This window comes from Trachemys scripta, chromosome 2 (assembly GCF_013100865.1).
Source record: "Trachemys scripta elegans isolate TJP31775 chromosome 2, CAS_Tse_1.0, whole genome shotgun sequence".
Lineage (NCBI taxonomy): Eukaryota > Metazoa > Chordata > Testudines > Emydidae > Trachemys > Trachemys scripta.
In genome coordinates, this window is record NC_048299.1 from 244961575 (window position 1) to 244985361 (window position 23787).

General features: G+C 46.3%; 1 protein-coding gene across 7 annotated transcripts in view; it reads left to right on the forward strand.

Moving 5' to 3' along the window:
- The window catches only part of VPS13B (vacuolar protein sorting 13 homolog B), a 948921-nt gene that overhangs the window by 655555 nt on the left and 269579 nt on the right, over positions 1 to 23787 (forward strand). The gene's annotated exons all lie outside the window — the stretch shown is intronic.

A 23787-nucleotide genomic window follows, 5' to 3' on the forward strand; every position in this document is an offset into this window, starting at 1 on the left:
GCAAAACCACAAAGTTTTTCAATTTTCTCTTGAACTTGTTCAATCCATATTCAGTGCATGCCTAGCTTTGTGGGTCCCAGAATGGAGGTTCTTCCCCAGTGTAGAGTGTGGTTTCTCAAAGACAATGAAGAGGGATTGGAGAAAAGAAAGCAGTTCAGTTTTTGCCAAGAGGATGTCCAGAAAGATGATATACAAACCATAGCAAATGGAGAGGAGTCAGGAATGGGCAGGCGTATCTGAGTGTTATCAGCAGTGAAGTGATGAAAGACTACGGAAGTAGATGAGGCCACTCTGAGTGAGTATAAGGGATAATCATGGACAGATCCCTGGGGAACACCAAAAAGATAGAGGGAGGAGAAAGAAGAAGGTCCACTGAAAGTAATGATGAAGGGGTAGGAACAGAATGGGGGAGGAGTAGTAATAATGTCTGCTGGTTATTCATTTATAAGGTATCATAGTTGGTTTCCTGTCTTTTGAAACATTAATTTTACTAGTAAAATACCACAGTGGTTTCTTATTTTAGATCCTTAGCTTGAAATAATTTGCCCAGACCTGTGGGGCTGTGATGTGAGAGCTGCATGGATAACTTGCCCTTCTCACAAAATGGTGCTGTCCAGTGGCACTTCTTGAAGGGCAAGATGGTATTGACCCCAACAGACCTTCTAATTGGTCAGTCCAATGGCCAGACTGGCTTTTTCAAAGTGAACCACATGAGGAAATTGCCTTAGTTCTTCCCACAACTGACTGGCATCAGTATAATCAACAGGCTTTGGTTTGAGCCTTATGGGTACATTTTTTGACCATGATAGGAATTCCTAAAACAGTATTAAGATTACAGGATAAGGGAAGCAGCTGTTACAGGCAAGCTGCACATTCTCCTTTCATAACTGCTAGAACTTTCTTCCATCTTGAACAAAACTCTGAGTGTTTTCGTTTGAGCTTGCATTCAATAACAGTGTGTGTTTTTGCTTTGAAAGAGATTTTAACGAATATTTAATGTGACATTTTAATTAGCTGGATTGACTTGTTCTTTGTGATATGCAGTACTACTATTTTAATTTTATTCTGCATTTGTTTAATGCAGAGAGTAGCTGGTATGTGTGTTTGCTTGTCAGTTTGGTTTAATCTTATATACATGTACCACAGTTCATTTTCAGGATGTTCACTTTTTTGCTTTTTATTTGGCAATCAGTTATGCTGCATCTGCGTTTATTTTATGATCTGTGGAAGTGATGTGCTGAGAACTGGAAGAACCTGTACTGATGTTTGCCATGTGCTAGGATATTTCCAGCATGCACCAAGAGAATGACTGCATGGTGTTTTACATGGTGCTTAGTGTTTCCAGGGTGAAGTTTATCTTGAGATTTCCTGAGAATGTCACAGAGACTTTATTCTTTGCGTTAGTAGTGATACTATTTTCTTTCTTAATTCTTTGTAAGTTACGTTGATATGTTTAGCATGGAACATAGGGAATGGCTCTTTCTGAGGAACCTTTGGGTTAGTTTTATTGTTTTGGTTTTAATACATTTATTTGATTTCACTTAGCTAGTCCCATACTCTGGTTTAGTAGGTCAATTATTTTTTTTAAGGTTCCTCTTGTTAGATGTGTGTCTGTAGCAGTGTATCTTACTCGTTTCATTATTTTTGATGTTTAGTTGATACATGTGTGTTAAAGTATAGAACGAGATCTGTGTCTTTTCCTCTGTGTAGCATTGTTTGATTACTAGGTTAACTTGTAGAAAAGAATTCCAGAAAAGCTACTGTACTTTCATTTTCCAAGTGTATGTTCCAGTTTCCAACATTCCAAGTATATTATTATAAATATATTGACCTTGGTAATTTTTAATAAAATCCTAAATCAGATGCTGCGAACACTGTCCATCCACACTGGAAGAACGATAGCCAGCCATGGATGTGGTTTAATTGGGCTGCAACTTTATACACTTATAATATCTGGCAGTACCTGGCAACAAATTTTACAGTATAGAGAGTAAGATGTCAGCGCCCCATAGGACCCCCAAATGCATTTCTTCAGGTCTCTTAAAGGGGGCCAAGAAGAGGTGGGGGGGTCTGCTCCACACTGATGAGACAGAGGAGCCCCAAACCCACCTTATTCAGCTCCCATAAGGGATGCTTTCCTTCAAATCCTTTTCCAAACCATTTTATCCAATAACCACATCCCTTCCACACCGAATACCTGCACTAGACATCTGCCACAAATTTTATGTATAAAGTTGCAACACTGTAATCTAACCCCTCAACTCTACCTCACCAGATCCCAGACCAGCTGTGGGGATGGTGAAAACCCCCCACCTTTCCTCTGCCAGTGACTGTACGGGAAAAATTTCTTCCCAGCCAACCAAGGAAAAGGGGCAACTAGTATAATGCCCTCAGCATGTCAAAAGGGAACGGATACTTTTGCCACGTTCAAGGGTAGTTGTGTGGATGAGTGTTGCCAGCCTGATCCTGGTAAAGAGGGTGTCTCCGTGGCTGCATGGAGTTTAATTTTTGTTATAGTCCTAAGAGGTGCACAGGATCTGGTCCAAAAAGTGAATGTATCTAAACCACTCAGTAATAGCAATCATAATGTAATGAAATTTAACATCCTTGTAGGAGGGGGAAATACCAAAGAAACCCACCATGGTAGCATGTAACTTCAAAAAGGGGAACTATACAAAAAAATTAGAAAGATAGTTAAATGGAAATTAAAAGGAACAGTGACAAGAGTGAAGTGCCTGCAAGCTGCATGGAAACTTTTTTAAAACAAGGCTCAACCTATATGTATACCCCAAATAAAGAAAAACAGTCAGCGGACCAAAATAAAATGCTACCATAGCTAACCAGAGTAAAAGAGGAAGTTAGAAACAAAAAATATATCTTTTAAAAATTGTAAGTCAAACCCTACTGAGGAAAATAGAAAGGAACCTAAACTCCAGGAAGTCAACTGGAAAAGTATAATTAGACAGTCCAAAAAGAATTTGAAGAGCAACTAGCAAAAAACACAAAAACTAACAGCAAATTTTTAAAAGTATATCAGGAGCAGGAAACCTATCAAACAATTAGTGGGGCCACTGGATGATCAAGGTGCTAAAGGGGCCCTCAAGGAAGACAAGGCTGTTACAGAGGAGCTACATGATATTTATTTTTATTTTTTTATTTTTTATTTTTTTGCGTTGATCTACAACTAGAGAGGATGTGAGGGATATTCTCACACGAGTCATTCTTTTTAGGTAACAAATCTGAGGAACTGCCCCCAATTGAGGTAGCCTCACTCAGAAATAGCTATCTAAATACTGTGGTGTACTGGGGATCAGGAATCATAACACTTCCAAATGTGAAATGTTTATACTTCATTATAGATGTTATAAAAAGTTCCCTAATGGGGCAATATATAAAAAGAATCCTGGAAACAGTCAGACAGTTCTAATAAGTTTATGTACAAATGAAACCTGTTCACATTTATACCCTTTGCCTAATAGCATGTAGCGAACTGGGAATACTTAACCAAAAAGAAGTTTTCTTGATTGAAAACTGCTTTTTCAGCTTGTAGCCCTTCTCTCTCTGCCTCCTCTTAGTGGAAAAAATAACAGCCCTGAAGGAAATAAAGAAATATATCCTCTCTTGAGACCTCGCCCCCATCCTCATGCAATCCTTCTACAACACCCAGCAGCAACTTTGTGCTTCCTGCAGCCTGAATAAACTCTATTTGAAAAACAATTGAGGTTAAAGGCATTACTGCTGTGTGTGGTTATGAACTGAGTGTGGCAATGTACTGCATTTCAGTTTTGTCCTTGGCAAACCACCATCTGGAATGACTTCCTGGGACTCTCCACTAGTATGTCAGGGAGCCAAGGATCTATGGTACCAAATAGAACAAAATGTCACTCATAGTTTGTGAGAACCCTCTGAGAAGGTTTTTGCATTTTTTCTTTAGGCCTTACTTTTATGTAATTTTGAAAAGCAAATATATAAAGTTTTACCTCATAATGGATGATGCTTCAATAATAAATAAAAGAAAAAAACACGATCAGTAGACATATGGTATGTGTATTAGAGATTACTTCTGTAACCCTTCGGCCAGGTGGAGCCGGCAGCAACCAGAGCCGGGTTCAATATCTAGGGGTTCCTTTTCAACAATACAGCACAAAACCGCCAAGAGCCCCAATCCAGTAACCTGGGAAAATTACACACCACCCCTGGGTACCCCGAGAGGCAATACTTCCCCACTCACAAGCACAGGGTCCGAGTGTAGAAAAGAAACTTTTAATGAAAGGAGGGAAGTCACCCAACATTAATTAGGGAAAATGCCGCAAGCAGGATTGATAATCCATAAAACTGTGAGCAGGATGCCCACCCTAGAGTGCGTGGGGCAGTGTCTGCTGCCTCATGTTCTTGAGTTCTACAACCAAAAGTTCCATAACTGTGCCCCTCTCTGTCCCCTCACCATACCCCACTCACAGTGGTTGTCCTTGGTCAGTGAGGACCCAGGGTTCAGAGGTGCATCTGTGTGTGTTCACCTCCCGCAGGGGTAGGGGGAAAGAAGGCACTTTGCTTGCTCCACTATCACAGCACTTGCTCTGGCTGGCCGCCCCACCAGCCGCCGATACGCTCACCACCCCGCTCGTTCCTCTCCGCTCCCGCTGGCCGCCTGCTCACCGCTTCCACCTGCTGCCTCTCTGCTGTGACCTCTGCAGGTCAGTCTCTTGCAATTCCACCCAACTCTTAGTGATTGTCAGCTCTCAGTGATTTACAGCTCTTACTGATTGTCAGCTCTTAGTGGGGGAACCGGAAGTGGACTGGAAGGAAACGCTGTTCCTCCACAAGTGATTTCAGCTCTATTGAGCAGTTAAAATACCAAAAGACTCCTAATGTAGCCTATTTAGCTCTATCTTTGAACAGTGAGGAGGAACAGGTTAAAGCAGACCAGGGACCCTTAAAGAGAGTCCACACCGGGATCTGGCATTCGAGCCCCTGGCTTAGTGAGATCCTTTGAGCTGAGGGTGACCTCCTCATTCGGGACAAGTTAAGCACAGTTCTGCTTCCCTTTACTCATACAATAAGGACAGCAACATTGATAACATTTCACTACCTCTGCATTCAGTACTAAAGTGATTTGTAACCCAACAGTAGCCAAAGTTGGTCACTTTGAGCAACACAGTTCTATCTGCTGGATATGTAGGCAGAGTAGGTGTGTTCATGTAAATACAGTTTGCTCCTAAAGTCTCACCCTCTCCCAGCTAGCTGTCAGTGGAGAGCTCATTCAGACTGTGCTTACACTTGTGAAAATTTTAGGGACAAAATGCAAGACTTTATTCAACTAACTCCTTTATTTCATTTGTAATATTTACATTAGCTTAAATGTCATGTGCACATCATCATACAGTACGAAGCCTTAAACCAATTACATGCAAGTGCATTATTTTATTCAGTATCCCACTACAAAAAATGCTATTGGCTGCTGTCACAAAGATGGATTAAATGTTTTTTGCTCAGTCATAGTTATTTAACAGGAGTACCTTTATACAGCCAGGTGGCTGGAACTTGGTCATCTATATTAGGTATTTATATAGCCCTCATGTCTATAGTATCTGAGCACTTAGCAATCTTTTAATTTATTTATCCTCACAATACCCTTGGGAGATAGAGAAGTGCTATGGTTTTTCGAAGAGTGTCCCTGTGGGTGCTCCACTTTAGGGGTCTTGATGCCCTGCACTGTAATTGGAGATTTGTGGTAGCAGAACCTGGTTAGGCAACGCATGCGCCGTAGCCATCTCGCACCTCTCCAAGCAGTTACATAGTGGTGTGCAGCCAACTGTCCCCCAGTTCCTTCTCTACCGCCTTTGGCTTGAGTCTGAGTGATCAGCAGTTCCCTCTCTTACCTCAGATAAGATTAATAGTAGATAGTTCATAGTGATAGTGTTAGATTCATTGTAGTTAGCTTCCCTATCCACTTGCCCTACTCTAATTTCTTTAATTTTCATTAAAAAAAAAATTCCTTTCACCTTCCCTGTCTACCCCTGTCTCTCCAGCAGTCATACAGCTTTAGCCTCAAACAAGAGACCAACTCCCTCAGGCATGCCCAGTTCACCTAACTTTAAACGCTGCCTGACTTGCAGACTTTCCATACCCGTCTCGGGCAGCCACGCTTGGCGAGACACCCGTTACTCAAAAGTGCCCACACTGCAGAAAACTGACAGCCAGGACAAAAAAAGCCAGGGATCTCCAACTGAAGCTCCTCATGATGGAGAAATCCCTCAGGCCAGCCTCCGACCCCGAGTCCAGGTCACCCCCTGGCCAACGGTCGCCACCAGCAGCAGCCTCTGACAGGGGCTCCACTTCAACAACGGCTGCCAAGGAGCTACTCCTAGAAAGGCTACCAAAAAGTGGTCACAGACATCCCCGCACCAAGAATCGCCTAAAAGAAAGTGATCTCCAACTGAAAAATCTACCCCGGTGCCTACAGCACTGAGAGCGCCTGACTGCGAGACACCAAGAACCTCCAGCACAGAGAGTTCCTGAAGAGCTAGAGACCCTATTCAGGCAAGCTCTATAGGAGGTTCACACACTAAAATAAAAACTTTCATCTTGGCACCCAGCGAAGATGATCTCGGCACTGAGCGGTACAATGGCGGCACCTGCTGTACCTATGCCACACAGCTCTAAATCCTCAGCACCGGTAGCTTCAACTCATGCTCCTAGGCCTTTCACCATGCCATCTCCAACACCAAGCCTCACAGTTCTGCAGTGATTCATGAGGCATGCGGACCTGATAGTGGTCTCAATGCCTGAATTTCCTTTACTCGGTACAGAGGGTACCCATCCAGATCAGTACCAAGCCAGCTGACTACTCCCTGCAGATCAGCCCCTCTTATCTCCAGTGATGAAGAAGAGGAGGAGGATGCAATAATATACACTCCTTGCCACTCCTCACTCAAGCCAGGACCATTTCATCACCAACCACCTGCGGATATACGAGGATGGTATGGTCACCGCCCCCCATAACATTCCCACCTAACTGGTCATACTGGGATCCATGGGCAATGTATAGGGCCCAAAACCGCAGGCCCCCTAACCCACCTAGCTCCAGAACAGCCAGGTCCCCGTCACCAACTGTCCCAGCACTCTCAGAAACTCAAGAGGAAGAGACCAAGAAACCTGAGGACACAGCCAAACATGATAATTCGCTGCCTACTCACCTCTCATCATTATCACCGGACGAAACCATAATGCCACCCACACACACACTATGGGGGATGATTTCAAATTCTTTCAGGACCTCTTCAAAAGGGTTGCTGAATCCCTAGGCATTTCATTGACACGACCCAGAAGCTCAACATAAAATATTCCAAGCATCCTGTCACATTGCACTCCATATTCTTTATGGAAATATGCTTATGTTATGGATATGACATAACTAAGATGTACTTTATGCAAGATGGGTCTTGTACAATATCATTGGAAAGGTTATAATTTACTGAATGTGATTATCCAATTTTTATGCATGTGTCATTTCTGTATCCAAAGTTAGGAATATGGAGTCTGTAACAATCACAACTGGGTTTGTATTGGGAAGACACCCACCTGACAACAGGCCATCAGATTTGATGAGCCATCAGGAAGGGACAACAAAACCATGAAGATACTAATCTCTCTCCCTCCTGGGAGGCGTCCGGGGATGTAACTGTGACACTACTAGGTCTGGTGGTCTTGTCACCTGACACTAAACATTATCTGGGACTTCTTGTAACTTTCACTGAGAGGGGTCAGGGGTTAAATTTGGGAAACAAAGGATTCCCGCCTTATGTAAATCCTATTTAAGAGTGGAGCGGAAGGCAAACGGGACTCCTCCTCCCCATAGCCTGTCTGCCCAAGAAGAAGGACTGCTAAAGCCACCTGAAGGGAAGGCAGGGGAGGAATCCAGACTGAGACTAGGATACGGTCTGAAAAGAAATATAACTGGAACTCTGAACCACACAAACTTTGCAACCTGCCTAAAATAACATTTAGGGTAAGAAATTACATTTTTTAACCTGTTTCTTAAGTATATTGAGCTTAGTTTGCATACTTTATGTATTTGCTCAGCAATCTGCTTTGTTCTGTCTATTATCTCTCATATTCACTTAAAATTCACCTTTTGTAGTTAATAAACTTATTTCTTGTTTATAACATAACCCTGTGTGTACAATTCATAATTGAAGATGGGGGGTAAGAGGCTGAGCATACCTTCCTCCACATTGAGGGAGGAGGCGGATTTCATAATATATCTTTATCTAATATCTAATCTAATATATCTTGGGTCTGCATTCCAAGGGAAGTGGACACCTGCGTGCTTGGGCAAGTCTCTTAATCTGAGCCTTCCGAGAACTGATCTCAGTGTCTGTTTTGTTCTGCAATTTGGGGTGGCCCTGCCTGTGTGTGTGCTGGAGGAAGCTTAATAGTTTGGCTCAGCAAGACAGGTAAAAAGGGTGCTAGGTTGGCATAACAGGCAGGCTCAGTGGTATCTTGGCACATCATGTGACATCCGAAGGGGTGCAACCCCGCACACATCCCCAGTGGCAAACATAGCCTTGCCAATTAATGATGCTATCATGGAGCCTGCAAAAATAATCTGGCAGACATCTGCTACAGCACTACCTTCGTGTAAAAGGTCTGACAAAAAATATTATGTGCCAGCTAAAGAGGCTGAATTTTTATTCACATACCTCACATCAAACTCCTTAGTGGTGGAGGTGGTCAATAAAAGGGGGAAACAACACCAGGCCTGAATGACCCCATACGATAAAGAGTGGGAAAGGCTAGACCTTTTTGGGTGGAAAGCCTGTTCTTCTTCGAGTGATTGCTGCTGTGTATTCCATAGTAGGTGGGCATGCTCGCCACGTGCACCAGTGCTGGAAGTTTTTCCCTTAGCAGCATCCGTAGTGGGGGAGAACCGCTGCGACCCCTGGAGTGGCACTGACATATCGCACCATAAAGGGGGCTGCATGCTCCCCCCACCCTCAGTTCCTTCTTGCCGCCAGTGAGCCCTCCCTCCTTGAGAAGGACAGGAAGGAGTCCCGGGCTCTTGTGGATGAGGGTGTGGCGGTGGCTAAAGCGGCGCTCCTGGAGGCCTCCGATGCGGCGGACACGGCCGCTCATTCAATGGCCGCGGCGATCTCCATGAGAAGGGCGTCCTGGCTTTCGCTCTCTGGCCTATCGGCTGAGTCACAGTCAATAATACAGGACCTCCCGTTCGATGGTCCAGCCCTGTTTGCAGATCAAACAGATACGCGTCTGCATGGAATGAAAGACTCCCGTACTACCCTGCAGATGCTGGGCCTATACGCCCCACCGGCCAAGGACAAGCTCAGGCCTCACACCTCCGCTCCACAGGCTCGAGGTAGATATGAGCCCCCGCCTAAGAAGCAGCGGGAGCAGAGGCGCCGGTCACAATGCCAATCCCGCTCGGCCCCTCGTCCAGGGCCCTCTAAGGCCAGAAGGCCAGGGAAGCGGCGTTTTTGACTGCTTGCGGGGGGGTCACTGGGCCTGTTGCCAGGTTAACCCCCCTCCGCCCAGTTAATACAGTTCAGGTTTGCAAATCATTTACCTGCCTTCCGTTTGCAATGGTCCCATATTACTATGGATCGCTGGGTCTTCAACACTGTATCCCTGGGGTACAGGTTGCAGTTTGTTTCGCCCCCTCCCAGTTGCCCTCTGGCCAGGGAATTGGCGGAGGACCCGGAATTTGTGCTCCCCCTGGTTATGGGGTACAGCGCCTCCTCTCCCTGGGAGCCGTGGAGAGGGTACCTTGGGAATTCCGGGGCAAGGGATTCTATTCCAGGTATTTCCTCATCCCGAAGGCGAAGGGCGGGCTTCGGCCCATCCTCGATCTACAGAAGCTCAACCAGTTCTTGGTACGCATTGTGTCCCTAGCCTCTATTATTCCCTCCCTAGACCCAGGGGATTGGTTTGCAGCGCTGGACTTTCAGGATGCCTACTTCTACATCCACATTTTCGAAGGTCACAGACACTTCCTCCATTTCCTGGTGGGTCAAGACCACTACCAGTTTACGGTCCTTCCCTTTGTCCTCTCAACAGCCCCTAAGGTTTTCACTAAATGTATGGCAGTGGTAGCGGCCCACCTCAGGAGGAGAGGGCTGCAGGTCTTTCCCTACCTGGACGATTGACTGCTCAAGGGCAAGTCCCGGTCCCAGGTGCAGCAGCAAGTCTCCCTCTTGCTATGCACCTGCTCCGCTCTGGGCCTAGTGGTAAACGAGGAGGAATCCACGTTAGTTCCAGTCCAGTGCATAGAATTCATAGGAGCGCTGCTGGACTCCCAGGTGGCCACGGCCTTCCTTCCAAAGGACAGGTTCGAAGCACTCAGAGGCCTCGGTCACGGCCTTCCCGGTAACCATGGCTTGGATATGACTTCAAATCCTCGGCCACATGGCAGCATGCACCACAGTGATGCGACATGCCAGGCTCCGGATGAGGTCCTCCAACTCTGGTTGGCCTCCCGCTATTCCCAGGCCAGGAACGGCCTGGACAAGGTTGTCACGGTCCCGCTAACGGTGGTTGCAGACCTTCAATAGTGGTCTCTTCTGAGCAACATGCTCCGGGGAATCCCCTTCCGAGACCCCTCTCCCTCACTAGAGCTAGTGTCGGATGCCTCGGACCTGGGCTGGGGAGCCCGTGTGGGGGACATCAGGACCCAGGGTATGTGGTCACCCGAGGAACTGACCCTGCACATAAATGTTAGGGAACTCAGGGCTGTGCACCTGGCGTGCCTGGCCTTTCGCCAGCACTTACAAGGGAAGGTGGTCAGAGTCCTCATGGACAACACCACTGCAATGTATTACATCAACAGGCAAGGGGGCATGTGCTCCAGGGCCTTATGCCAGGAAGCCCAACTCCTGTGGGAGTTCTGTATAGCCCACAACATCCTCCGAGCGTTCCACCTACCGGGCGAAAGCAACACTCTCGCAGATCGCCTGAGCAGGGTGTTCTCACATCAGCACGAGTGGTCCCTGCACAGAAAGGTGGCAGAATGGATTTTCCTTCAGTGGGGCACTCCCCAGGTGGATCTATTCACCACCGCCCAGAACTGCCTCTGTCCCAGGTTCTGTTCCAGGGTGATAGAAGGCGATGGGGCCATGACGGACGCGTTCCTGCTCGATTGGTTGGGGCCCTGATGTACGGCTTCCCGCCCTTCCCCCTCATAGGCAGGGTCCTACAGAAGGTGAAGTCAGACGGGGCGAGAATTATCCTGATAGTCCCGGATTGGGCCCATCAACATTGGTACAGGACCCTACTGCAACTCTTGGTGGCCCCCCCTCGCAGGCTGCCGCTCCGCCCGGACCTCCTTTCCCAGGAAGGAAGGTCGTCTCCTCCATCCCAACCTGGCCCCGCTGCACCTGGCAGCGTGGTTGCTCCGTGGCTAGATGCGGAGGAGGGGAGGTGTACCGAGGCTGTTAGACGGGTCCTGCTTGAAAGCAGGAAGCCGTCCACATGGAGGACCTACCTGGCTAAGTGGTATCAGTTCTCCTCATGGGCGAGGGAGAGAGGTTCCTCCCCCGCGTCCACTCCACTCCAGCTGGTCCTGGACTACCTCCTGTCCCTTAGGACCCAAGGGCTAGCCCCCTCTTCAATCAGGGTGCACCTGGTGGCCATTTCGGCCTTCCACCCTCCGGTGGCTGAACAGTCATTGTTCTCCCACCACATGACTTCTAGCTTTTTAAAGGCTTTGGGTAGAGCGTTCCCTTATGCTAGACCCCCGGTTCCCCCTTGGGACCTGAACCTGGTTCTGTCATGCCTCACGGGACCTCCCTTTGAGCACTTGGCCACTTTTTCCTGGTCCCACTTATCTGAGAAAGTGGCGTTTTTGGTGGCTATCACCTCAGCCCACAGGGTTTCGGAGTTTAGGGCGCTCACCTCGGAACCCCCTGTACACTGTCTTCCATAAGGGGAAGGTACAGCTTCGCCCGCACCCAGCCTTCCTGCCAAAGGTGGTCTCAGCGTTTCATATAGACCACGACTCTCCCGCCTCACAGGGCCTCCTTTTGAGCCATTAGCCACGTGTTCGTGGTCCCACCTGTCGTGGAAGGTGGCGTTCTTAATGGCTATCACCTCAGCCCGCCGGGTCTCCGAGCTCAGGCCCCTGACCTCTGAACCGTATACGGTCTTTCATAAGGACAAGGTTCAGTTCCGCCCTCACCCTGCCTCGTTGCCGAAGGTGGTCTCGGCTTTCCATATGGATCAGGATATTTTCCTCCCGATCCTCTGTCCTAAGCCCCATTCCTCCAATGAGGGATGCTGCCTACACATGCTAGATGTGCGTAGGGCACTGGCCTTTTACTTAGATCGAACAAGGCCATTTCGGGCATCCCCTCAGCTTTTCATTGCTATGGCCGAGCGCATGAGAGGGCAACCGGTTTCCACTCAGCGGATTTCCCACTGGATCACCTCGTGCATACGCATGTGTTATGACCTGGCTGGGGTCCCCCCGCCTCCTATTGTTAAGGCGCATTCGATGAGAGCCCAGGCCTCGTCTGCGGCCTATGTGGCTCATGTCCCTATTCAGGACATATGTAGGGCTGCTACATGGTCCTCTGTCCATACTTTCGCATCGCACCGTGCGATCGTCTCGCAAGCAAGGGATGACGCCGGGTTTGGTAGGGCGGTGCTCCGCCCAGATAACCCATAACCTTTATCATTTAGAACTCCTACCCACCTCCGTCAGATATAGCTTGGAGTCACCTGCTGTGGAATCCACAGGAGCAATCACTGGAAGAAAAAAGGACAGTTACCTGTTCCGTATCTGGCGTTCTTCGAGATGTGTTGCTCCTATCTATTCCACATCCCACCCTCCTTCCCCTCTGTCGGAGTTGTCTGGCAAGAAGGAACTGAGGGTGGGGGGAGCACGCAGCCCCCTTTATGGTGTGATATGTCGGCGCCGCTCCAGGGGTCGCAGCGGTGCTCCCCCACTACGGATGCTACTAAGGGAAAAACTTCCGGCACCGATGCACCTGGCAAGCACGCACATCTACTGTGGAATAGACAGGAGCAACACACCTCGAAGAACGCCAGTTACGGAACAGGTAACTGTCCTTTCCTCAGCTACACTTCAGTTTCACATAGCCAACTATACAGCCCTGCTGGCTAAATATACACACAATATGTTCTCCAAAATGTCAGAATTTATTGAAAATTTACCAGATGACAAAAAAGAACGATATAAGGAGAACATTTCCAAAGGGTCTCTCATCGTCAGGATGGCCCTACAGGCCTCTCTTGACTCTGCAGACTCGGCAGCATGATCCATTGCGACATCCATGGTCATGTGCCATGCATCCTGGCTCCAGTTCTCCAGATTCCAAGGGAGGTCCAGGTAACGATTGAGAACCACCTCTTCAAGGGTCAAAAACAATTCGCAGACAAAACCGATATATCTTTTGTCAAGGCTCCTTCCCCACTCTGAACTTTAGGGTACAGATGTGGGGGCCTGCATGAAAACTTCTAAGCTTAACTACCAGCTTAGATCTGGTCCGCTGCCACCACTCCCAGTGTGCTAATTCCCTTCCCTGGGTAGCCTTGAGAGACTCTTCACCAATTCACTGGTGAATACAGATCCAAGCCCCTTGGATCTTAAAACAAGGAGAAATTAACCATCCCCCCTCCTTTCTCCCACCAACTCCTGGTGGATCAAGATCCAACCCCCTTGGATCTAAAAACAAGGAAAATCAATCAGGTTCTTAAAAAGAAGGCTTTTAATTAAAGAAAAAGGTAAAAATCGTCTCTGTAAAATCAGGATGGAAAATAACTTTACAGGGTAATCAAACTTAAAGAGCCCAGAGGAATCCCCTCTAGCCTTAGGTTCAAAGGTACAGCAAACAGAGGTAAACACTCTAGCAAAAAGGTACATTTACAAGTTGAGAAAACAAAGATAAAGCTAACACGCCTTGCCTGGCTGTTTACTTACAAGTTTGAAAAATGAGAGACTTGTTCAGAAAGATTTGGGGAGCCTGGATTGATGTCTGGTCCCTCTTAGTCCCAAGAGCAAACAACCACCAAAACAAAGAGCACAAACAAAAGCCTCCCCCCCACACACCAAGATTTGAAAGTATCTTGTCCCCTTATTGGTCCTTTGGGTCAGGTGTCAGCCAGGTTACCTGAGCTTCTTAACTCTTTACAGGTAAAAGGATTTTGGAGTCTCTGGCCAGGAGGGATTTTATAGTATTGTACATAGGAGGGCTGTTACCCTTCCCTTTATAGTTATGACATCTTTAAACACCCTAAGGACTCAAGGGCGACCTTAAAAACCCTGGACATATATGTACTTGCAAACAAAAAGAAATAAGGCAGGTTTTACAACCAGAGATTCTGGCCTATGCCATACTTTCAGCCCCAAAGACAGTACGACCAATGGCGTAAACAAAGACAGAACACATGTCGGCAGAACCAAGATCAGCCTCCAACCTCAACAATCCATCTCTTGACAATGATTTTGAAGGTGTGGTCGAAGGCACGAGACCTCCACACTCTCTGACTCCGAAATCAGAAATGGTCCTCCGCCCATTTGGAGACCACCTTATCACCATACTACCCAGTCCGGAACATCATTATGACAGACAAATGGATTTTTGAGATTATCCAGAAGGGCTACTCCATCCCCTTTTTTCTATTTCACCTACCCACCCCTCTTCCCTGTCCCTCTTCAGGAATCCCTTTCACAAGGACCTATTACTACAGGAAATAAACCACCTCGTACAATTAGGTGCCATGAATCCTGTACCATTGCAACACAGGGGGAGAGATTTTTATTCACACTACTTTCTAACTCGGAAAAATATCGGTGGGTGGAGACCCATCCTGGATTTACGCAAACTCATCAAATTCATGAGAACACATTTCAAAATGGTGACTCTAGCCACAATAATTCCAGCATTAGAAAAGGGAGATTGGCTCTCAGCCCTCAACCTTCAGGACACTTATTTTCATATTACTATCCACCATCACATAGAAGATTCCTGAGATTCACCCTAGGGAAACAGCATTTCCAATACAGAGTACTACCCTTCAGCCTAACCACTGCCCCAACTGTTTTTTCCAAGGTTCTCGTTGTCATTGCAGCTCATTTCTGCAGACACGGAGTAATATTTCCATACTTGGATGACTGCCTCATATGGGCACAAACACAGCAAGAAGCAATAAATGCCACGCAGAGAACAATAACCCTTTTCTTGAACCTAGGATTGCAAATAAATGTGCAAAAGTCCAGACTGGTTCCTGTCCAAAAGTTGGAATTCATAGGAGCCTGTCTCGACTCTCTAACAGCAATGCTACCCCAACAGTGCTTCCTCACTCCAGTCAATCTAATTTCAACGGTGAGGGAAAGCCCACAAACATCCGCCAAAACATGTTTAAAACTCTTGGAGTTGGCAACAACGCTTGTTGTCAAACATGCCAGACTCCACATGTGATGCTTGCAGGCCTGGCTTCGAACAGTGTATATACCGCACAGACACACTCTCAACAGATGCCTCACAGAAATTAAAAGACTTGTTAATACGGTGGACACAATCAAAGAACGTCTGCTCAGGAGTCCCTTTCCAACAAAGAACTCCAACTGTGACAATGACACTTCCATAATAGGTTGGGGGGCACACATACACTCAACAATACGGTCCAAGGCCGCTGGACCCCAGCAGAGTCCAACCTGCACATAAACTTACTGGAGCTAAGGGCAGTCCAAAATGCATGCGACCATTTTCTCCCTCAATTCAAGAACTATGCCATCAAGATCCTCATGGACAATATTGCATGCATGTTTTACCAAGGGGAAGCACGATCATACTCCCTATGTACAGAGGCAATACCACTTTGGAATTGGTGCATCACCAACAACATAGAGATATTGGCATCCTATCTGCTGGGATGTCAGAATACAGCAGCAGATATACTAAGCAGGGACTTCTCACAAACCCACGAATGGGAGATGGATCCCGAAATTCTCAAATCCATATTCAAACGATGGGGATTCCCCACCATAGATCTATTTTCAACAGCTCAGAATGCGAAGTGCCCACAATACTGTTCCAGGGCGGGATTGGAACACCACTCCCTAAGCAATGCTCTCCTCAGAAAATAGGAGGCACCACTGATGTATGCATTTCCTCCGACTCCACTCTGAAGCTGAGTCATTCACAAGATCAAGCAGGATAAATCCAGGATTATTCTCATAGCACCCACACGGCCCAGAAAAACGTGGTTCCCATACCTACATCTGATGGCAGTGAAGCCGCCTCAAACAGATGCGGGACCCGTCCACCATCCCAACCTCGCTGTCCTCCACCTCAAGGCCTGATTACTCCATGGCTGACTGGAGTCAAGGAGGCCTGTTCTGAGGAAGTAAAAGATATATTACTGAACAGTTGGAGACTAGGCACAAGAAAGATGTATATCCATAAGTGGAAATGATTCTGCACCTGGTGCCAAGATAATCAGATTTTACCACAGTAATCCCCATCTCCCCTACAGAGGATTCTGGACTATATTCTAGGACTTAAAAAATCGGGGCTATCCACAAGTTCCATCAGAGTACATTTGGCTGCTATTACCTCCTTCCATGGTAAGGTGGACTGGGTCACTATATTTGCTCACCCAACGATTAAATGCTTCCTTAAACATAGTAGCCAAGGAATACCAAGCAATGGTAGGTAAATAGTATAATGGCTAACAGGGGTCAGGCTAGAGACTCTTGCCTACATGCTCGGGGTCTTACTGATCGCCGTATTTGGGGTCGGGAAGGAATTTTCCTCCAGGGTAGATTGGCTGAGCCTCTGGAGGTTTTTCGCCTTCCTCCGCAGCATGGGGCAGGGATCGCTAGCAGGAGGGTCTCTGCCAATTGAAGTCACTAAAACACAGGATTGGGGACTTCAACAGCAGAGTCCAGGGAAGGGGTAGGGACGGTTTTGTGGCCTGCAGCATGCAGGGGGTCAGACCAGATGATCATAATGGTCCCTTCTGACCTTAAAGTCTATGAGTCTATGAGTAAAGGCATTGAAAACACTCACCCACCATAAGAAACCGTACACTTATGTGGGACCTCAACCTTGTTCTATGCCGTGAAGACAGTGCAGCAACTAGAGCTGGGCAAATGATGGATTTTTTTGGTTCACAGGCAAGTCTGAAAATTTAACAAAAAATGTTTTGGGTCAAACCAAAAACAAATTTTTTCAGAATTTTTGGCAAATCAAAAAGTTGGAAAACATTTTGGATCAGATTAAATGAAACATTTAATTTAACCCAACTCAAAAATTTTTGTTTTGATTTCAGGCATTTTAACGAAAGCAAAAGAGGACTAAATTCACAAAACAGCAGGAAGTGGTGGTACCCTCTTGATAACCTTTAGCCCAGTAGTTAAGGCATTCATCTGGAATGTGGGGGGGAGGGGCTGGGGTTCAATTCCTGCCTGTGCTGGATTTGGAGAAGGGATTTGAAATTAAATCTCCCACATTGCAGGAGAGTGCCATAACCACTGGGCTGTGATTTCCTAGGTTAGTGCCCTACCACCACGCTTATAGAGTCATTTTCTCTTTTTTCTCTCTGGACTATTCATTGTCATTATGAATGACTGCGAATTACCACTGTGAATGACAAAGTCTAAACAAATCAAAACATTTTGATTTTTCAGTTCAGACAAAACTTTTTGGTGAATTTGATGAGAATTCACAAATAGTTTCAGGTTGACCAAAACTGCATTTCTTGACCAATAAACTATTCCCTGAAAATATTTCACCTACCTATCTAATAGTAATAGATTCAGGACATCCTGATGTATGACCTAAATAGGAAGGAAAGATAACAAGGAAATTAAAATGTATAAGCAAATAATGTCAAGCGCATGTAACTGAGGTAAAGGAACTAAAGTGGGGCCAGAACAAAGGAAACCAGTAGACTGGGAAAGAACATAAGAGCAGAGAAAAAAAGGAAAAATAAAAAAGACTGAGAAATTCAGCTGACATATGCAAGCTTTTTGTTGTCACCTCTCTCTGCAATGAGGGCTTATGAATGTATGCCTGGCCTGTACCCTAAGTCTGTATGAAAAATTCCATCTTCACTATAGGATTTACTACTGTGAGTGTTACAACATGGACTGAATTATAATAAAGATTAAAGCCAGTGTTCTCCAAGTTGGATGCCTAAATTTCGGCTATCTCTAAGTCCTCACATCCAGGCTATGTCTGATTCTATGCAGATTCTTTCTGGATACCATCTCTAACATATGGTCTTTCCTATCCATCCACACAACTAAAACTCTCCTCATCATTTTGCATGTTGATTACTGCAACATCATTCTGTCTGGCCTTGCAAAAATGCAGTCTTGCTCCACTCACACCCATTCAAAATGCTGCTGCAAAGATCATTTTCATAGCCCATCGCTCTAAGTCTGCCATGCATCTCTTTGCATCCCTGCACTGGCTCTACCTTCTCTTTCGTATCAAGCATAAGCCATTTGTCTTCACTTTGAAGGCCCTTTATGGCCTATCCCTGCCCTATCTCTCATCTGTCATTTACCATCAAGATTTGATTCATACCTCTGGCCCATAATGGCAGCCTTCTTCACCCATGTGTTAGATTTTCAAACAATCACCATTGTGCTTACTCCCATGCTGCCCCTCATGCTTGGGAGGAAATATCCACAAAATAATTTCATTCTCCTCCTTCAGAATCCCCCTTAAAACTTCTTTGTTTTGATGCCTACAGAAGGCTTGACAATAGTTAGGCTGGTTCTGTGCTCAAACTGCAGCCTATTATGTTGGTCAATATTCTCATTGCTTCCTTATACTCCCCTGTATCCATCTGTTGTCTCTTGTTTTATACTTACATTGTAAGCTCTATAGGGTGGGGACCATCTCTTTGTTCTCTGTCTGTGCATCGCCTAGTTCAATGAAGTCCTGGTCCATGATTAGGGCTTCTAGGTATACTCAAGTATAACCTTAGTTCAGCAGTTGGTGGCCAGCAATCAGTATAGGGCACTACTGTACCTTACCACAACAGTTTTATTGCTTCACAGCCTTATGTTAGCGTATGGTCTTTTAAGTGTACTGTACTTTTAAGTGTAGATGATGGACTATTTTAATGTCTCTGAAAGTACTGGTTTAAAAAAAAAGACATAAATATATAACAGATGCGTAAGTGGACTTTGGATTAAATGTACTCTGGACATAGAACCATCATTACATCCTTCACAATCAAGTTTTTTCATGAGCTCATGTGGTGTACACCTGTGTTAAGTTAGCAATGCTCTTAGATGCAGTGTGGAAGACTTAGTAATTCAAAGTGGAATTTGTTTCTTTTTCATTTTGTGATCTCCCCATTCCTTCTCTCCAAGTGTATTGTGTTTGGCTTCTGTTTACACTTACAGTTGTTTTGCTAATACTTGATTTGGCGCCTTTTCAGATTTACCAACTAATATTAATTAATAAGCAAAGAAACTAATATTATTTGATAGGTAAATTAGTACAAGTAAAGTAGTGCAGGCAGATGGTACAGGGCATGTAAAGAAAACATTAAGCAGTCTTGAACCTGTTACATTTAAAAAAATCCTTTAAAATGCAGCACAGTGTCTACCCACTAAATCAACATATCACATTTAAGAAATGAGAATATTTATTGGCCAAAATTTATTTAAACAAAGATCGGGTTGGTGTTTTTGTGTCCATGTAATAATGCATGTTTATCTCTCTTTTGTCTTTTGTATACTTAAGTCATAATTGCCAGTAATGTTATATACATTAGGGTAGAAAATTAACTAACACGTAGCAGTCTTTCAGTGTCAGCAGTATGGCTGTGCCACTCAATTCTTATTTCCTTTTCACCAAAGGCAAAAACACTTATTTTCTTATTTTCCCGTTGTGCTGTGGCAATAGGGACCTGGACGAAAGCCATTTGATTTAAACTTAATCTAGATAAGACTGATGAGATGCTGATTGGCAGGGAGAAGCATTTATGGAACTGGCAAAACCACTTTCTCAATTGAGGATGTCTGCCAACCGACTGTCAATGTGCTTTGCGATCCTGTGGTCTGACTAGATAGATTCATCATTGCTCATGGATTACCAGTTAACATCACAGGCCGGACAGGCCTTTTTTCATCTTTGAATGACCAAATATTCCAGGGGTGGCCAACCTGAGCTTGAGAAGGAGCCAGAATTTATCAATGTACATTGCCAAAGAGCCACAGTAATACGTCAGCAGCCCCCCATCAGCTCCCCCATCCCGCTCCCAGTGCCTCGCACCCACCAGCAGTCTTGCCAATCAGCACCTCCCCCTCTCTCCCTGCACCTCCCAATCAGCTGTTTCGTGGCGTGCAGGAGGCTCTGGGGGAGACAGGGAGCAGTGAGGGCATGTCAGGCTCAAGAGAGGGGTGGGAAAGGGTGGAGTGGGGGTAGGGCCTGTGGCAGAGCCAGGGATTGAGTAGTGAGCACTCCACGGCACACTGGAAAGTTGGCACCTGTAGTTCCAGCCCCAGAGTCAGTGCCTATACAAGAAGCCGCATATTAACTTCTGAAGAGCCGCATGTGGCTCCAGGGCCACAGGGTTGGCCACCCCTGAAATATTCCTTGCTTTTCCCTCAGATGCTGATCTTGTCATAGTCATCCCTGAGGGACCAAACATGACAGGCATTCAGAAGCCTCCATTAATGCAGAAGCCCACCATCTGAGCAAGAGCATATTATACCTGTGCTCAACAAATATTAAACCTGTATTCTGTACTGGCTGCCAATCAACTTGTGTGTAAAACTGAAGTTGCCCTAAATAATCTTAAATAGACTAGGGCATAGCTACCTTGGAGACAGCATATTCCTCTATAATTTACCATGCTTTCTGCACACATTATTCCTGGGGAAATCTGTGCCACTGCGCATGCAGAATTAATGTCCCACACAGGTTCCTTTGCTTCCCCACAGAAAAATGTTGGTTCGGGTGCCCGGAGCAGCTGGCTAAAAGGTAAATCACTGTTGTGTGTGTGGGGGGGGGGGGGGGGCTGGGGATGCCCTGGCTGGTGGCTCCTATCCTGCACTGTGCTCAGCTGCTAGTACCAGCTGGGCAGGGGAGGATGGGACTTGCTCTTCCCCTACAAGGAATGGCCGAATCAGACCCTTCTCCAGCTGCAGGAAGCTATGAACCCCTCCTCCCCCCGCTTCCTGCCCCCACTGCGCCTCAGCTGCGAGGGAAGGGGTAACTGTACAGGGAGCTGCTCCCCCGTCTGCACAACCCCCATGCATCTGGAACCCCATACCCATAGCTCCCCGCCGAACCTCACCTTCCCCGCACCCAAATCCCCACCCTGCTGAGCCTCACCCCCTGCATCCAGTTCGCCCTACCACGTCCCACCCCCCACACCCAGATCCCTACCCCTGCAGACATACCAGCCCCCGCTGATCCCACTGTACTTGAACCCCCACCCAAAGGAGCCCCACCAACCTGACGAGTCCCTGCACCTGGATCCCCACCCCACTGAGCCCCACCCAGCTTCACTAAGACCCTTATCCCCCAGCACCCGGAACCCCGCACTGAACTCCCACACCTAGACCCCCCTGCTGAGCTTCATTCCCCCACACACATCTACTGAGCCCCAGACACCTTCACCTGGACCTCTATGCAGAGTCCCATTGTCCCTGCTTCCAGAACTCCCAACGAGCCTGTATGCATCCACATTCCCCCGCACCTGGAACCCCTGCTGAGCTGCCTGCACTGAGAATGCCCCACAGAGAACCTTCTCACCCCATACCTGGATCCCCACACACTAAGCCCCTGCACACTTGGATCCTGCCAGGCTGACCCTGCCTTCCCACACCTGGTGCGCCTGGTGCTGAGGGGCAGGGCCCCATGGTGTTTCTAGGGCAGGCCCGGCTCTTGCGCTGCATCAGGGTCGAGTGCAACCTCATAGCCGAGTCCATGTCCCTGTGGGTGGGGGGGTCCACGGTGATCATGCAGCCAGTGGCCTGTGCTCCCCACTGCCATACTGGAGCCTCCACATTTATTTACCGACAAAATTTGCAGAATTTTAAAATATTGTGCGCATAAATTTTTTTTTGGTGCAGAATTTTTAATTTTTTGGTGCAGAATTCCCTCAAGAGCAATACATCACATCCTGAGCACTTGCGCTAATTGCCAGCAGAGTAAAATTCAAGGAACAGGGAATTTGAAAGAGCAGGTCCTCTGTAATGTTTTGGGGTTCAACCCAAACCAGTAAGGGGTTGTGTAATTGCCTGGCCTGCAACTCTGGATGCCTTAAATGCTATGCTGCTCTGGCTCACAGCCCTGACACCAACAGCCCACATACACACTGGCTTCTACTAACCAGTTGCTTTTTGCAGAGTGAATCTCCTACTCCTGAATTTTCCCAAAATCATCTGCATATCTAGTGTCCTGCCCTCTCCTGGAACACACATAGAAGTTAAGTTTGTTGCTCTTTTAAAGAGTCAATATACTGCAGCTCATAAATTTAACTAGTTTTTGACAAATACTTTTATTTCAAGTACAGCACTGAACTGATTTATGATAAAAGTAAAACAAGTTTATTTAATCACAGAGAGGTTTTAAATGAGTTCAAATATAAGGAATACAGATAGAAGGGGTTACAAGAAAACCAAAGTAAAAATACTCTTATAAGACTAAAACTTAATTTCAGCAAGTTACAATCTAAACTTAGCTCACAGAGACTTCAGCCCCCTTGGCTGAAGGGAACCAATGTTCTGTGATTTCAAGAGCTGCAGCCCCACAGAATGGACAACTATCGGTTTTTTCCCCTTTCTTTTTATAGTCCAGTAAACCTTGAAAATGTATTCTTTGGAAAGTAAGTCCAGACAAAGTGCGTTTTCCTTGCTGGGTATGGATGCCATGTTGTTGGTGTAGACTCCATACTGTCGTCTCTCCCCCTGGTGATTCTTACAATGCAAATGATCTCTTCCTCCGATACAAATGAATAGCCCACTGAATTTGGCCTCACTTGGTTTGAGGTATTAGCCTCTTTCCTTTGTCTGGAGAAAACCTGTTGATCAACTCCCCCGGACATACCTGTTTAAATACAGTTTAGTCATGTATTTCCACCATATATCTATAAAGTCTTTTGTGGGTTTACCATACATACATTACACAAGAATATTAATGATCAGTGACTTATTAGTTTTCCAGTGATATATTATGACATGCCATCTTTTGCGTAAATATCATGACAACAGGGTGTTAGGTGTAGTGAGTATATCAGTCCTGACGAGTTGCTGACAGAGAATAGTGAGCTACCAATAGGGTTCTGTGTCCTACTCTCATCTCTGGAGTTTGCTTCTGCTAGAAATATATCTAAACCCGAGCCTAGCCACATTAAAGAATCACTATGAAATCCACATTTATCCTTCATGACTCTGCTGATCACCATTGTGAGAGATTGTGTGCCCTGCAACAAAACCAGTTTCAAGGCAATTTGCCATGGTAGAACGTGTATGAGAGTCTCTCTTCTAGCATTCTAGAGCCAACGGTATAAAAGCCCCTATGCCACAATTGTCTCTGAGGGTATGTCTACACTATGAAATTAGGTCGAATTTATAGAAGCCGGTTTTATAGAAATCGGTTGTATACAGCCGATTGTGTGTGTCCCCACATAAAATGCTCTAAGTGCATTAAGTCGGCGGGCTGCGTCCACAGTACCGAGGCTAGCGTCAACTTCCGGAGCGTTGCACTATGGGTAGCAATCCCACAGTTCCCGCAGTCTCCGCCGCCCATTGGAATTCTGGGTTGAGATCCCAAT